Source organism: Colobus angolensis, unplaced genomic scaffold, assembly GCF_000951035.1.
Source record: "Colobus angolensis palliatus isolate OR3802 unplaced genomic scaffold, Cang.pa_1.0 Scaffold43, whole genome shotgun sequence".
NCBI lineage: Eukaryota > Metazoa > Chordata > Mammalia > Primates > Cercopithecidae > Colobus > Colobus angolensis.
The window spans coordinates 3045808-3055989 of record NW_012117710.1 but is presented as its reverse complement, the minus strand read 5'-3'; the positions used below and the strand labels follow the sequence as shown (position 1 = coordinate 3055989).

The following is a 10182-nucleotide window of genomic DNA, read 5'->3' as shown; positions in this document are numbered from 1 at the left end:
AAGGTCAGGAGATTGAGACCATCCTGGCTAACACGGTGAAACCCCGTCTCTACTAAAAAATACAAAAAATTAGCCAGACGTGGTGGCGGGCGCCTGTAGTCCCCACTGCTTGGGAGGGTGAGGCAGGAGAATGGTGTGAACCTGGGAGGCGGAGCTTGCAGTGAACCGAGATTGCGCCACTGCACTCCAGCCCAGGCAACACAGGGAGACTCTGTCTCATAAATAAATAAATAAATAAAAATTTTTTGAGACAGGATCTTGCTCTGTTGCCCAAGCTGGAATGCAGTGGTACAAACGTGAGTCACTGCAGCCTCGACCTCCTAGACTCCAGCAATCCTCCTCCCTCAGCCTCCTGAGTAGCTGAGACTACAGGTACATGCCATCACACCTGGCTAATTTTGAAACTTTTATGTAGAGATGGGATCTTGCTATGTTGCTCAGGCTGGTCTCAAACTCCTGGGCTCAAGCGATCCTCCCAGCTCGGTCTCCCAAAATGTTGAGATCACAGGTGTAAGCCACCATGCCCAGCCTAAATACGTATTTTAAGGGATTCACACCACATACTGCGTTCTACAGGCAGTCCGTGACTTCACACCCATCAATAGCCAGAAGTCCGTCTCCACACCCTGATGGTCTGCACTGGACTCCGTGTCATGAATCTGTCACCTGGTTTGGGACATTCTGGTTTCTCCTGGTGTCTCACTAGCATATATCACTGTGATAAATGATCTTGTTTCCACGGATGTTTGCACAGGTATCTGGTTCCCCCTACCTCGGGATAAATTCCTACAAATAAATTCTGGCTCACAAAGCTGCACTTTTTGACACGTGTTGCCGTGGGGGATTTTCCAGGTTATTTCTGTTGGGGATGGAGAACTCAGAACCTGAGAAAAGATGAATTTTGTTTGTTTGTTTGTTTTTGAGACAGAGTCTCACTGTGTCACCCCGACCGGAGTGCATGGCACAATCTCTGTTCACTACAACCTCCACTTCCTGGGTTCAAGTGATTCTCCTGCCTCAGCCTCCTGAGTAGCTGCAATTACAGGTGCCAGCCACCATGTCCAATTAATTTTTTGTATTTTTAGGAAGGACAGGGTTTCATCATATTGGCCAGGCTGGTTTCGAACCCCTGACCTCAAATGATCCACCCGCCTCAGCCTCCCAAAGTGCTGGGATTACAGGCGTGAGCCACCGAGCCTGACCTGAATGTTCTGTCCTAAAACTGCTTATTACAAAGAAATTGTGGAATACCCTTCTCTGGCCCCCCACGCCCCTCTCTGAATAGCTACAGAGATGGGAGCCACTCAAGGAAGCATGTGTTAAGCCCAGAGTGGCAGCTCCTCCTCTGTCTGTTGGGTCAGCCCAGGAGACTGGAAGCCCAGATGAGTAGGGTCCCTCCTAGGTGCCCCAAGGTGGGTGGCGCCGTGCCCAGTGCCAGGTCCCCTGGAACATAGAGGCAGCCTGCTGATGACCTGGCCTCTGCCAGCCAAGGCTTCAGGCAGCCAATGCACTGTCCGCACTGCACCGGTGACACACTGGTCTCCACACCAGCAGACTGCACACCCCTTTCTGGTTGAAGCTACCTGGTCAGAGTCTATTCTAGAAAGAGGCAGTGATATGGGGACCCCTGTCCTTTCGGCGATGAACAAAGAGGGCTTCCCCCACCTTCGTCCCCATCACCATCCTCTGACCCGGGCAGACCTGGGGTTAAAAGATAGCCGTGGTGGGGGGGGGGATAGCATTAGGAGATATACCTAATTTAAATGACGAGTTAATGGATGCAGCACACCAACATGGCACATGTATACATATGTAACAAACCTGCACGTTGTGCACACGTACCCTAGAACTTAAAGTATAATTAAAAAAAAAAAAGAGAGAGCCGTGTGGCCTGGGGAAGCTGCTTCATCTTGCCCTGCCTCAGTTTCCCCAGGGTGGGTTAAATAGTGGCCCCAAAAGATGTGCCTACTTGCACCCTCAGAATGGGACCTTATTTGGAAACTGAGTCTTTGCAGATATGGTTAAAGTAAGGATCTCACGATGAGGTCATCCTGGGTCAGAGTCAGGGTGGGCCCTAAATCCAACGCAAGTGACCTTATAAGAGACAGAAAGAGGTTCCTCATTGGAGGAACGAGACAATGTAAAAAATAATGACAATTTTTTTTTTTTTTTTGAGATGGAGTCTCACTCTGTCACCCAGGCTGGAGTGCAATGGCATGATCTTGGCTCGCCGCAACCTCTGCCTGCCTCAGTGCTTCTCCTGCCTCAGCTTCCTGAGTAGCTGGGATTACAGGAGCCCGCCACCAAGCCCAGCTAACTTTTGTATTTTCAGTAGAGACGGGGTTTCACTGTATTGGTCAGGCTGGTCTTAAACTCCTGACCTCAAGTGATCCACCTGCCTCGGCCTCCCAAAGTGCTGGAATTACAAGCATGAGCCACCACACCCAGCCAACAATGTTTTTAAAAGAGAGAGAAAGAGGCTGGGCGAGGTGGCTCATGCCTGTAATCTCCAACACTTTGGAAGGCTGAGGCAGGAGGATCACTTGAGCCCAGGAGTTGGAGACCAGCCTGGGCAGCATCTCCACAAAAAATTGTAAAACACAGACAGAAAGTAGAAGACACAGAGACACAGAGGAGAAGGTGGAGATGGGAGTGGTGCAGCCACAAGCCAAGGACACCTGGAGCCCCCAGAAGCGGGAAGAGGCGGGAAGGACCTTCCCCTGGAGCCCTGTGCAGAAGTTCGGCCCTGCCCCAGCCTTGACTTCAGATCTCTGCCCTCCAGAATTGACAGTCAATGTGGGCTGTTTGAAGCCACATAGCTGTGGTCATTTGTCACAGCAGCTGCAGGAAACTCATCCACATTGGAAAACAGGAACATGCTTCGCACAGGTTTTATAAGGATGAGGAAAACTCTCCCAGGGGGCTTGGCACACGGAGTCCTAGGAAGCAGCAGCTGCTCACTCAGCAAACTTGAGCCCCTGCGTGTGCTGGGCGCGGGGCCGCAGGGTCGCGGGACAGAAGCTTGGCCTCTGCAGCTCAGCCCTGCTCCAAGGCCAGCAGGCAAGGGTGCAGGCAGACAGCACTGTGGGGACAGAGGAGGACAGCGCTGAGGCTGACTTCGCCACACAGCAAGATGAGCCGGGGTCGAGGGCAGAGATGGGGGCGTGCCAGGTGGAAGGAACCGTGCGAGCAGAGGCCTGCCTGTCAGAATGTGTGTGGGGCTCTGGGCAAAGACAGGTGCAGGAAGTGGGGCAGGGCCAGGGGAGCAGGAGAAGAGATGAGGCCGCATCCGGGAAGGGGGGTTGCTGAGGGCCAGGGGCTGGGGGGTGAAGGGGCTCGGAACACAAGCAGGGGAGCCGTGCATGGCTCCAGCGGGGGTTTCCATGGCCTGACACTGAGGTCTCCTGGGTGCAGCAGGTGACGTCCAGGTAGGGGGCAAAGGGGTCTGAATCCCGGCCCAGGCAGGATGCACGGGGCCAGACCCCAGCACTGCCTGTGGCACTTGGGGTGCCCTAGCACAGAGTATAGTCAAGGCCTCCTCCCTGCCATGGGCTCCCTGCCCGTACCTCAGTTTCCCCAGGTCTCCCTGGAGCTGTCGCTGTAGCACTGTAGGAACGCAAAGCAAAGCTAAGGACCCTCCTATCGGCCTGATGCCTCCTGGGCAGCCATTCTTCAAGGGACCATGTGCTGGGGGCCCACCTGGTGTCACCTTGTGCTGGACACAAGACCCTGACCCCTGGAACTGCAGTACCCGCCCCCCACCCTGTCCTGGGGTAGCTGGGGACCCTCTCAGGCCTGAGGGGAGGACAGGAGCTCCCCAGCACGAGGAGCATGCCACTGCAGGGTTGGGGCCAAGCAGGGCGAGCTCCCAGACAGGCTCAGCTGGCCCTGGCCCCGGCCCAGCCTCCCCGTGCCCAGCCTGTGAGGCCGCCCTTTGAGCTTCTGGATTAGTATTCATGCCGAGTCCCCAGCTCTGAAAGTCCTTGTTCCCTCCAGAGAGCAGCCAGGGTGGCTGGGGCTGGGGGGATGCTCAGTGCAAAGTGACAGCCCCAGCCATACACTGGGGCCCTTAGCCCGCTCCCCCAGGACCTCTCCTCCACTGCTGGGGCTGTCCATGGGCTCCGCCAAGGCTGGGGCACTGGGAGGGAGGCCTGTCTGTCTATCTCTCTGTCTCTCTCTCTCTCTCTCTGAGTTTGTGTCTCTGTCTGTCTCTGTCTCTTGGGGTTCTTGGTCTCTCTCTGTCACCAACTCCCTCCTCCCTCCATCCCTGTCTCCTGTCCTCTCGTGCTGCGTGCAGTCAGGGGCCGGGAGTAACTCCACGTGTAGTTTCTCCAACAGGAGAAGACACACGGGCCAGGCACATGGCAGCGAATCTCCCATGACATCTCCCTGCACCACCCGTCCCTGGCGGGGTCTGTCTTGACTCTGAGCTGCCTGCAGACCTCCCCACAGCCCCCACAGTTGGACCCCGACGACAAGAATAACAAAGGCTTGGCTGGGCGTGGCGGCTCACACCTGTAATCCCAGCACTTTGAGGCCGAGGCGGGCAGATCTCTTGGGCCCAAGAGTTTGAGAGCAGCCTGGACGACATAGCAAGACCCACCTGTATCTCTACAAAAAATTTTTTAAAAATTAGGCGGGCGTGGTAGCATGCACCTGGGAGGCTGAGGTGGGAGGATCACCTGAGGCCGGGGAGGTCAAGACTGCTATGAGCCGTGATTGCACCACTGCACTCCAGCCTGGGCAAGAGTGAGACCCCATCTCGAAAAATAATACTAATAAATCACAAAAGCTTTGTTGACGGTGCCCATGGTCAGACGCACGCTGGTCAGGCCAGCTTGGGGTTTTCGGGCCTGAGTGGCACCGAGCTCAACCGTGTCCCCGCTCCAGCCCTGTGTTCTCAACTCTGAAACGTGGTTCTAAGATGGATGGGATTTGCCACGAGGGGGCATCCATGGGAAGGGACGCAAACAGTTGGTACTCAGGGTCCTGGAAGGTTTCTGACCTGGAGGCCGCCCTGCCCGGCACCTGTGGGTCACACCGCTTTGGCAGATGCAGGGATCCTGGAGGCCTGGTGTCTGGTGATTTGGCCGGGCGCCCACCCAAGGCCACACCATGGACCATGGAAACCCCCTCGGGGTCCTCAGACGTGCCTGGCCCCTGGCTTGCCCAGCAAGGTCGCCAGGGAGACCCGGCGTCCCTCGGGGTCGCGCCCTGGGAAGGAGGGCTGCGCTGGGCAGGTCCATGAGGCGCGTAAGGGGCCCCAGCTCTGCAGCCAGAACCCACGGCCCAGCGGCTTCGTCCAAGTGGCCAGAGCTGGCCTGAAGCAGCCGAGACCCTCCTGAGCCATCACTTCTGCCTCCCACACACCCGAGCTGGGGTCGGGGGTGAAAATGAGGAGGGAGCCCCTGCTCCTTGGGCGTCTCCAGCAACCCCAGCCGCAGATGGGATCTCGGGTAGTGAGGAACAGCCGGGGTGCCCAGGACGCGCCCGGCTCCCTCTTGAGGCTTCGCTGCCTGGGGCGGCTGCATGTCTGGACTCCCAGAGGCGCCTGAAAAAGCCCTGTAGAAGCCGGGGTCTCCAGTGCCTGCTGGGTGGGCTGCACACCCGCCCAGCCTGGCAGGGCTCAGGGAGCCTGTGGGGCCGGAGACCCAGGCAGGTCCCCAGAGAGCCAAGTGCCTATTAATGAGAACGGAAGCAGCCCCCTGGTGAGACAGCTCTGGGGATGCCACGAGCACCCAGACCTTCTCAGTGCCTCCCATCCCAGGAAACCATATCATCCCGGCCCTGCCCTCCTCCTCCAAGTGCCACTGTCACCAAGGAGCATCTAGTAAACCTCGAAAATCTCTCTCAACTGCCCGCCCCACCCAGGCCGGCTACAGACTCCCCGGCCTCCACACATCCCCTTCCAAGCCACTTGCCCCCAACAGGAAGCCTTTCAAAGACCATGTCTCACCACTGCCAGCTGTCAGCTGCGTCCCTCGGCTCTGTCTGCCCCAGCCTCACATCCCTAGTTCCTACCTCCAGAGTTTCTCTGCCTATGAGGCCCCCTGCACCCCCAGCTGGGCCTTCTCAAGTCGGATGAAGCCCCAGCCTCCTTCAGGGCCACGGCCCCTCACCACCTCTCCCGGGCTCCAGACTCCGTCCTTCCTTCCCTGGCCTCCTGGCCTTTGCCCAGGCTGTGCCCTCCACCTGGAGCAGCAGCCTGGATGCCTTCCACCCCACATTTAGGCTTCAGAACCCACGGCTGCCTCTTCCCAGAACCCTCCCGGCACGCACTCTGACGACTCTCACAAGTACCTGTTCAGCGTCAGCCTTCGCCCAGGAGTACAGGCTGGGGATGAGGGCAGTGGCCGCCTCTGCCGGTTCTGTCAGCACCTAGTGCAATGTCCAGGCCACCGTGGGTGCTCAACCCGGGCGGCTGTGCTGCCGCAGGTCACAGCACCAATCAGACACCCCTATCCCCACACACACCCTGCACCGGCCCACACGGCCATCACACTCGGAGCACACACACTCTGATGCGGCTGCACTGTTGGTACACGCACAGGCGCACACACCCACACGCACAGGCGCACACGTGGGGGCACGCACGCTGGGGCGCCCTGACCTCCCCGCACGCCCTCCTGCAGCCGCCCCGGCCTCTGTCCCCACACGTGTCACACACAGCCGGGCGTGCTTGCTCACGCCGTCCCGAGACGTGGTTCCAGCCGGCGCCCGGAGCTCGATCAGGAGAGCTGCTGTTGGCCGCCTCTCCCTGCCAGCGTTTGCCAAGCGGTTTCCATGACGACACATCTTGGCTCCGACAGGAACCAAGGAGTGTGGGGAAGAGGGTCCCCACGGAGGGGGTGAGGCGAGGCAGGAGGTCTCTGCATCTTCAGGCTCCCGGTAGGCATGGGGGACTCCACAAGTGCAGACACCCCCCCAACCCCAAGCCAGGCTTGCACCCCGAGAAGGAGGCTCTGGGATGGTCCCTCTGGGCTGCCTGGCACAGGAACTGACTTAGGTCACTCAGTCATTCAACAAACTTTCTGGAAGAGCCACTCTGTGCTCGCAGCTGGGGCTGCAATGCCGCCCAAGACATGGGCTCGCAAGAGGCTCAGAGTCGAATCCTGAGGTTAAACTGACGTCCCCGCCACCCCACTGAAGGCCCCATCTAGCAGGTTGGCCCGTGGCTCCCTGAGCCCCAAGGCCCACCAAGCACCTTCTCAAAGCGGGGCTCCCCTCTGTGGTAGATCAATTACAAACATGACCCCAATGGCCCACTCCTTCCTGAATCACCATGTCCTTTGCCGTGTGACTTTGCCCCAACTCCTACCTAGAGGTGGCGTCTACTTCCCCATCCTTCAATCTGAGCCTGTCTTTTGACTTGCTGTGGCCAGTAAAAGGTGACAGCAATGACATTCCCAGCTCTGAGCTTAAACCTCCATGGACCTGTGTGCCTCTGCCTGCTCTCTCCAACTCCTGCTATGGCACAAGAACGAGCTGGGCTGCTTTGCAGGAAGGCAAGAGGGCGATGGAGCCTGGGTCACCCTAGCTGAGGCCATCCGGGACTAGCTAGCTCCCAGCCGCCCCCAGATGTGCGAGTGAGGCCAGCCAGGACTCGCCAGGCCCAGCAATGAGCAGCAGTACCGCCCGGCCCTTCTTTAATACTAAGGAAATGTGAAGTCATGGGTTTGGAGCTATTTGTTACTCAGCACTAGCTAACTGATACCCCTCTCTCCAGGGCCCTGGCCAGCAGCTGCCCCACCTCAGCACAGGCCAGAGGCTCTAGAAGTTTCCAGGGGTGCTGAGAACCAGGCCATGGGGAGGGCTGGATTCCACTGGCTAACAGTGCCAGAGGGTGCCGGAGGCAGAGCTTGTGGGAGGGGGTTCCCATGTCAAGTCCGTGGCAGGAGCTACTGAAGCAGAAGCATGACTCTCCACTGCCTTTCTTTGCCTTGGTTTTTCCCCCTGTGAAATGGGCGCATCACCCTGTCCCGTCTCCTGGGGCTGCCTGGTAAGGTAGTGTGTGTGGCAGCTGGATGCAGATCAACTATGTGCCAGCGCTGGGCTGCAACCTAGGGATAGAGGCCCATTGCTGCCTTCTAGGGACCCACAACTGAGAAGGTGACATCACTAATCCCAGCTCACAGACTGGAAACAGTGGGGAGAGGAGGGCGGTTTGCCTGAGGCCCAGGACACACAGAAGCAGGTGGGCGTGGCCACAAGCCCCAGCTGGGTCTGAGCTGGTCGTTGTCTTCATGTTTTTCTCCCCGTGGTCACCTTTTTGGAAATATTGTACTTCCTGAGCTAACTGCACTTATGAGGTAACGATTGGTACGAGTTTATAGTCTCTCTCTCTCTCTTTTTTTTTTTTTGAGACGGAGTCTTGCTCTGTTGACCAGGCTGGAGTGCAGTGGCCGGATCTCAGCTCACTGCAAGCTCCACCTCCCGGGTTCCCGCCATTCTCCTGCCTCAGCCTCCCGAGTAGTTGGGACTACAGGCGCCCACCACCTCGCCCGGCTAGTTTTTTGTATTTTTTAGTAGAGACGGGGTTTCACCGTGTTAGCCAGGATGGTCTCGATCTCCTGACCTCGTGATCCACCCGTCTCGGCCTCCCAAAGTGCTGGGATTACAGGCTTGAGCCACCACACCTGGCCTTTTTTTGTGTGTTTTTTGTTTGTTTGTTTGTTTGTTTTTGAAACAGTGTCATTCTTTCACCCAGGCTGGAGTGCAGTGGCACAATCTCGGCTCACTGCAACCTCTGCCTCCTGGGTTAAAGCAATTCTCCTGCCTCAGCCTCCTGAGTTGCTGGGATTACAGCCACCACGCCCAGCTAATTTTTGTATTTTTAGTAGAAACGGGGTTTCACCATGTTGGCCAGGCTGGTCTTGAACTCCTGACCTCAAGTGATCCACCCGCCTTGGCCTCTCAAAATGCTGGGCTTACAGGCATGAGCCACCGCGCCCAGCTCACTCCTTTTTTTTTTTCTGTTTGGGACAGAGTCTCACTCTGTTGCCAGGATAGAGTACAGTGGTATGATTTTGGCTCACTGTAAACTCTGCCTCCCAGATTCAAGTGATTCTCCTGCCTCAGCTTCCTGAGTAGCTGTGATTATAAGTGCCCGCCAACATACCCAGCTAATTTTTGTATTTTTAGTAGAAATGGGATTTCACCATATTGGCCAGGCTAGTCTCGAACTCCTGACCTCAAGTGATCCACCCGCCTTGGCCTCTCAAAATACTGGGATTACAGGCGTGAGCCACTGCACCCGGTTCACTCCTTTTTTTGAGACAGAGTCTCACTCTGTTGCTAGGATAGAGTACAGTGGTGCAATTTTGGCTCACTGTAACCTCTGCCTCCCAGATTCAAGTGATTCTCCTGCCTCAGCCTCCCGAGTAGCTGGGAATACAGGCACCCGCCACCATGCCCTGCTAATTTTTGTATTTTTAGTAGACGGGGTCTCACCATGTTGGCCAGGCTGGTCTTGAACTCCTGGGCTCAAGAGATCTGCCCGCCTCGGCCTCCCAAAGTGCTGAGGTTACAGGCGCGAGCCACTGCACCAGGCCCTGCAGTCTCTTTTCACCAGGCACGGTGGTTCGGCGTTACCGCCTGGGGGGGCAGCTGATCCGCACTGTTCCCCCCGCTCTGAGTTCCCCCAGGCCAGAGCTGAGAGCCAGGCTCACCACATCCCTGCAGGAGGACCTGGTATCTGAGTCCAATTTTCCTCCAGCACGAGGCCTGGCATTTAGTTACCTGCTATCTTGTCCGCTGTTCAGTGTTCTTGGCCTTTGGATATTTCACCCGGCATGTTTCATTGTCTTCAGGGAAATGGCTGGTCCAGGCACCCAGCCTGCTGTCACCGGGAAGGGACATGTGCCCTGACACGGGGCTGACGTCGCTGCTGCACCCTGGTGGGGCACACCAGCCCACGGCTGTGCCGCCCGGGAGGTGCCCTTCTGTCGAAGGGCATTTGCCAGAACCAGCAATGGTTCTCATTCTGTGGCCGCATGGGGTCAAGAGGAGAGAAGTCAGGGCCAGTCCTGCCCAAAATGGGGAGCATTATAGAAAACCTTTCCACCTTAAGCTGAAAAACCTTGCCAGGCGCGATGGCTCAAGCCTGTAATCCCAGCACTTTGGGAGGCTGAGACGGGCGGATCACGAGGTCAGGAGATCGAGACCATCCTGGCTAACACGGTG

General features: G+C 57.3%; 1 protein-coding gene across 1 annotated transcript in view; it reads right to left on the bottom strand.

Annotated features, from left to right (window-relative positions):
• The window catches only part of AMZ1 (archaelysin family metallopeptidase 1), a 42405-nt gene extending 35955 nt beyond the window's left edge, over window positions 1–6450 (bottom strand). Inside the window, exon 1 of the mRNA XM_011956974.1 lies at window positions 6301–6450. The gene's annotated coding sequence lies outside the window, so the exon portion shown is untranslated. The remainder of the gene's footprint in view (window positions 1–6300) is intronic.
• Window positions 6451–10182: the final 3732 nt, after the last annotated feature.